The sequence below is a fragment of the Castor canadensis genome, chromosome 3 (assembly GCF_047511655.1).
Source record: "Castor canadensis chromosome 3, mCasCan1.hap1v2, whole genome shotgun sequence".
Taxonomy (NCBI): Eukaryota; Metazoa; Chordata; class Mammalia; order Rodentia; family Castoridae; genus Castor; species Castor canadensis.
The window spans coordinates 94,389,723-94,396,219 of NC_133388.1; the positions used below are offsets into that span (position 1 = coordinate 94,389,723).

The 6,497-nt window shown below is 36.0% G+C and overlaps 1 pseudogene; it reads left to right on the forward strand.

The window, feature by feature from the left end:
* Window positions 1–1,548: 1,548 nt before the first annotated feature.
* On the forward strand, window positions 1,549–1,785 carry LOC141421313 (cyclin-dependent kinases regulatory subunit 1 pseudogene; annotated as a pseudogene).
* The last annotated feature ends 4,712 nt before the right edge of the window (window positions 1,786–6,497 follow it).

The following is a 6,497-nucleotide window of genomic DNA, read 5'->3' on the forward strand; positions in this document are numbered from 1 at the left end:
AATAGGAAAAATGACAATATCAAATTCTTGCAGTGTGGAGAAACTGAGTCACTCTCATGTGGCTACTAAGAACATAAAATATATAGCAATCTTAGAAAAGGGTTTGTCAGTGTCTTGTGAACTTAATATGCAATTGCCATCTGGCATAGCAATTATACTGAAAAAATGAAAATTTATGTTCACACTAAAGCAACATACACCAATATTCACAGTTCAATTCGTAATAGCCATAACTAAAAAAAAAAATTTCTCCAGCAAGGGAATGGCTTAAAACCATTGCTTTATCTCCTCCAACTAAGATTTTCCTGGGTAGGCTATACTTGAAGGTCTAAGCACTTCAATGTTTCCTCTTAAGTTGCAGCCTGGCTCTATACTTAGCATCAGCCTTACGGTGACATGTTGGTTTTGGAGGCAGGAGTGAGCAGGCTGTTTGGGAGCCAGTGCAGCAAGTTCACTGGGCTGAGCCCAGGTTGGGGACACTAACAGATGTACATCCTAGCTTTAAATTTTTTGAAGGGAAATAAACATGTTTCCTTCACAGTCTAAGGTTTTTCTTTCTAACATCATCCAAGGGACAAATTAGGGAAAGCACAAATTGGGTTTAAAACTAAAGATAGTTTTTTGTCAGCTACTGTATATGCCAAAAATAAAATATTCTTATTTAAAAATATTTAATCATTTAAAAAAATAATTCTTAAAATACAAAATTAAATTATTCATCTTAGCTTAGTAATCAAAATTATGTTATTAAAATTAAATATTAAAAATAAAATCATGAAATCTCATGAAAAAAAGAAATAAAAAATATTCAGTCCTTCCTCATGTACGACTACTCTAAATATCTGTTTTCTTACTTTCCTAAACTGTTCAGCCCTAGCTGTTCTTCCCTGAATCTTTCCACAGCCTACAAACTTCTTTAGCAGGCATTTAGAAGACTTAAGCCCCTGAGCTCTGTCTTTCCATGAGAGCAGGTGTGACTGTGTGTGACAGGCAGAGTGTTCTTTCTCCTTAGCCTCCTGTGATATGGCAATGTGAGGAGACTAGAATCCAGCTGAGTGCCTGGGGCATGGCAGCTAAAAATGGATAAATGAAGAGAATAAACAGTCCCCCTCCTAGGATACTGAGCCCACAGTCTCCCACTCAGAGAGCCTTCCTAACTTACCATCATCTTATTCATACAGTGCACATTTCATGAAGATCTTTAGGCCAGCTGTGTGTATTTATTTTGAAGGCCAAAGTACCCTCACAGAAAAACAGAAGAAAATATGCATTTTTGTAGGGTCTGTCTAAATACTAAAATGACAGGTGTACAGTACAGAAATTGTAAAACATTTCAATCACTCATTTAGATTGCATTTACCTTCATGATGTCATGAATGAATTAGAAAACATGAACAACAATGGCATTTTAGTTTAAAAGTAACAGTTTTCTCTAATCATTAACATTTGAGGATATAAAAGAAAATTACTTTCAAAACTGGAGGCGTGCTGCTAGAAGTTGTTTGGAGGTTGTAGGCTAGGGGCTGAATGCCAGAATGCAAAGTGGTCATGTCGCACAAACAAATTCACTATTCAGACAAATAGGACGACTATGAATTTGAGTACTGGCATGTCGTGTTGCCCAAGGATATAGCCAAGCTGGTCCCTAAAACTCATTTGATGTCTGAATCTGAATGGAAGAATCTTGGTGTTCAGCAAAGTCAGGGATAGGTTCATTACATGAGCCACGAACCAGAACCTCACATCTTGTTCCGACGGCCACTACCCAAGCAGCCAAAGAAATGAAGCTGGAGAGCCACTTTTCAACCTTAAGCCTTACCCAGCTGCCCTTATTTCGTAACATCTTTCCAATAGCATGATTATGTTGCTGTCTTCTTTCTCACTTTGATATTTAAAGGATGTTCAATATGCTGTTTGAATGTGCTGGTAACTGCTTTGCTTCTTGAGTTGAGCTGTCACTACCACGGCCCTCCCAGATAAGTGCTCTGTGTGCCACAGCCTCAGCTAAATGTGCCCCCAAAAGCCACAGTGTCTACTGTATCCAGTAGAGCACACTTGGCAGATGGAGGAAGCATCTGGGAACCAGACCATGGATGTTACGGGGATTTTGTAAACTTGCTGTTTTCTTATTTGATACCAGGTGTTGTATGTATGATGACTTACGGATTTATGTTTCAATGTATTGGAAACTTTCCATTTTATTCGAGAAACCTGTTCTTTGTTACAAGCTTTGATTAATTAGAGAGGAAGTTTTTACAAAAAAAAACAAAAAACAAAAAAAAAACTGGACACTCTTTCCAAACTCCAGCTCTTCCAAAAATGTTTGAATCAACTGCTTTTACTCAGCTTTTGGGGGAAGGAAATATTGGATGTGAAAAACATAAAAGAGCTGGAAGAATAAGGGAGTGATTCTGGAAACAAAAGACATGTATTTCACAGATTATTTTAAATTAAGAAGGGTTGGGTGTAAAGCACAGCTAAGTAGAAGGAGCTGGTTTCTGGAGTTTGGGATGAGAGATGGCTGCAGTTCTGCAGATGGACAAACTGTTGCAGTGCCATGTAAATCTCTGAAACAGTCACCAGGAGCACTTAATAAAGAATGAGATACTTTTCTTGCAAAAGTATGTCAAAATCCTAACCTGGTATTAAGCTGACACAACAATAATAGTTCAGGCAACTGTTCATTCATTAATTTGAAATCATTTAGGAAGCAAGTAAAAAGGAGAAAAATATGGATGAAGTTTATATGCCATCCACCAAATAATTACTGGAAAGCAAAGTATTTAATGCATTTATAGATTAAAAGTTTAGGTAAAAAAACATCCAATAAAACAGATTGAAATGATGAAATAAACTATCATACCTGAAACTACTTAAAGAAAACTACAACAATATTTACTCATTTTTTTTTCTGAACAAATGAAATAAGTGTTTGGTTATGATGAATTTAATTAAAATGCATTTAGATGTTGAATAAAAGCTATTTGAAGACCAGCATAAGAAACACATCACTCCCTTTTTTCTTAATCTTTTGAGACCCATAACTTAAGGGGGGTGGATTTTTCATACATTAGAGCTGAAATGCATTCTTTGTGATTTATCAAGTAAGTTCTTGAGTATAGTTCTAGGAAAATAATTTTTTAAAAAAACTGGAGGAGAATCTTTATATTAATTGAAAAGTTTTTGTCCATTTTGCATCTGAGGAGGGAAGAAATCATAGGGTAAAACTTAGTATGTTAGTTTAAAAAATTACTTCAAAACTGGGAGACACCTGTGAGGCCATGGGCCACAGGGTTCAAAGTAGTCACAAGAACGTGAGTGATGATAGGTTACTTTCTATGCCTGCTGCTGGACTGAGTGATTTGGAGCAATTCATAATTACCCTTGGAGATATTAAGGAAGGAGGACATCAACCCCAAGACCAACCATTTCTTATCCATTTAGTGAGGAGCAATATACAGTCTGCTCTCTCAATGGAACTAGCATTCTTTGTAGAAAGTGGTATATTGCATTGGGTAATTTTTCTGTCTAGAAGACCTTTCACAAAACTCCTCTTTCAGGTCTCCAAATGCCAATTTCTTCATAAGTTCTTTCTTAACTGTGTCAGTCAAAGCAGCCCTGTCTCCACCTTCACCATGGTTTGTTTTTTTTTTTTTTGGTTTGAAATCATGGCCTATACCTTGAGCTACTCCACCAGGTTTTTTATTTGTGTGTGTGATGGGATTTTTTGAGATAGAGTATCAAGAACTATTTTCCTGGGCTGGCTTTGAAACATGATCCTTCTGATCTCTGCCTCCTTAGTAGCTAGGATTACAGGGACGAGCTACCAGTGCCTGGCTCCATGCTTTGTTTTATTTCCTTCACAGCATGAATCACTACTGGAATATATCATGTTTTCTTCTCTATTAACTTAATGTTTTACCTCTCCCCAATGAAATGTGACACTTCTTCAGGAAGGGACCAGTCCTGGTTAAAGAATCATTGCTATTATGTGATGATCACTTTTTCACATGTTGAGGCTGCTATGAAGTATTGAGCATAGCAGACATGACCCACATGTCATGATTAGTGTAATATGTAAAAACCTACATTTATTAAACTACTACCCAAACAAATGTACAGTTACAGGTGCAGTGAGCACTAGGAAGAGAGATGTGGAACACTGGGGTGATAATGGAAACTCATTGAGTCAGGAAGTGGAAGAATGTTTCTGAAAGGAAGGGATGCTTGAACTAAAATTTAAAAGATGAATAGATATTCATTAAGTGGATAACATCTTAACTGAAAGTACATCTGTGGAAAGACCCTGTGTCCACAGGAAAGATGACTCATATGAAGTACTAAAAGGAGGCTGATGTGGCTGGAGCACAAAAAGCTGGGGAAATAGGATCAAAATTAGATGACAAAGACCTAAGGGGCTGAACCATGCTGAGATTAGTGAGTGCTGTGGCATTGTGCTGGTGTAATAACACCTGTTGAATCTTAAGTGTATAAGTGAGGGAGAGACACACAGGGAGAGACAGACAGAGACAGAGAAAGAGAGGTCACAGGAGAGTATTAACAGATTTACATTTTGTAGAGATTACTGGGGTTTGAACTCAGAACCTCATGCTAGCTAAGGCAAGCAGTCTAATACTTGAGCCATGTATGAGTCCCTGATTAACACCAAAAAAATTTGTTTTCAGTGTGTACACCCAAACCAACACAGACAACAATTGATGATCTTCTATTAGAATACTTGCGAAGCACCTCCAGGCATTTGGGGCATGGTACCTACCTAACATAGTGAGACTTCACTATTGATTACACACTGGACAAAAGCTACTTTGGAGATACCAGTTATGCTGATGCCTATCCATGACATACACTTTAAAGAAAGCACAAATACACTCTATAATTTATTGGAAGAAATTATTCAGAATCAGTCTGAAAACATTTTTTCTCTTTATTTATATTTTGTGCTGACTCTGTACAAACTCAAGGATAACACTTATGAACACCTTCAAAGTTTTAATGATTTTATGGTTTCACTTAATCTTACATTCTAGAAAGACTATTTGTGGTTTTGCAAACTATCCATCTGTCTATCCTCACACATATATGTGCATGTTTATATGTATGCACACAAATGTCCACTCTAAAACCAGTTAACACTATGTATACTCACAGTATTTTTGATTAGAAGTCTTATAAAATTCAAGTACTTTAACAACTTTCAAAAACAGCAACACTAGTCTAGCCTAATGTAAAAGCTTTAACTTTAACATGTTCTAAACACTACAAAAACATTTGTCAAAAATTACAGAAATTTAATAAACAGTATCTTTCTGAGTAAACAAAGTAAACACACCTTGTTAGCCTATTTTGAGAAATTCTTCAAATAACTGAAGCAGATGTTCACACATCTGTTCACACATGTAGGGGTTTGTTAATTTTATCAAACTAAGAGCAGAAATTACCACCATATTGTTTCACCATACTTTTCCCCTCGGTTTAGAATGATAGGTTTTTAATCATTATGATTTAATTTTAGACTAAAACAAAGTGTAATATATTTTTCAAATATTTAGCCTAGCTGCATTAACAGAAAAAGCACATATGCAGGCAGTAAGCAGTAAAGACATAACATGCAGCCAATGATATGGGCCAATGTGATATTTGCATCCCTTCATTGGCAGTTATGTGATAAAGAAACAGAAAACTGGAGAAATGCATTTCCCGTTTGGAAAGAGTGAGCAGTCAGTAGTGTCTATCAATGTGAATATTCAGTCTTGATGCTTTGTCTCAAATTGGGTCACAATGCAGTTCTGTTGACAAACAATCACATGTGGTGTACCAGATGTTTAAAGCAAGATTTGCCAACTTGACTGCACTGAAATCTACTCTGAATGATTTCGGCATCCCTAAAATCTAAGGCTTACATCTTAGGTTGAAAAATATTGGCAATCAGGATACAGAAACTTCAAATGAAACTCATTAAGTATTATCTACCCAGTATTGGAGTAACTAGGGAATGTTCTATGAATTATAGTGGGTATACATACTCAGAAAACTTTTGCTGAGGGGCTGCAAGTGTAGCTCAAGTGGCAGAGTTTCTGCCTGGCAAGTGCAAGACTCTGAGTTCAAACACTATTATCACAAAAAAACTCCAGGAAATTTATTCCCTTGTTCTTTTTTATGTTAACATCTATTATTATCTATGCACAAAAGTTGCCATATTACAAAATTTGAAATTACAAAAATACATAAGGAAGGAAATTAAAAGTGCTCATAATCCCATCTCCAGAAATAATGACTGTTATCATTTTGGTGTAGCACAGTTAGTTCCTTCCAGTGTATTTATATCCATTTGTTACTGTCTAATTATACCTTATATTTTAGTTTATTCTGTTGTTTCATTAATATTGCATCATTATAATTTTCCTTGCAGCTAAATATTATTTAAAACCATGAATTTTAAACTCCATGAAATTATCAATTGGTGAGATGTGTAGTGT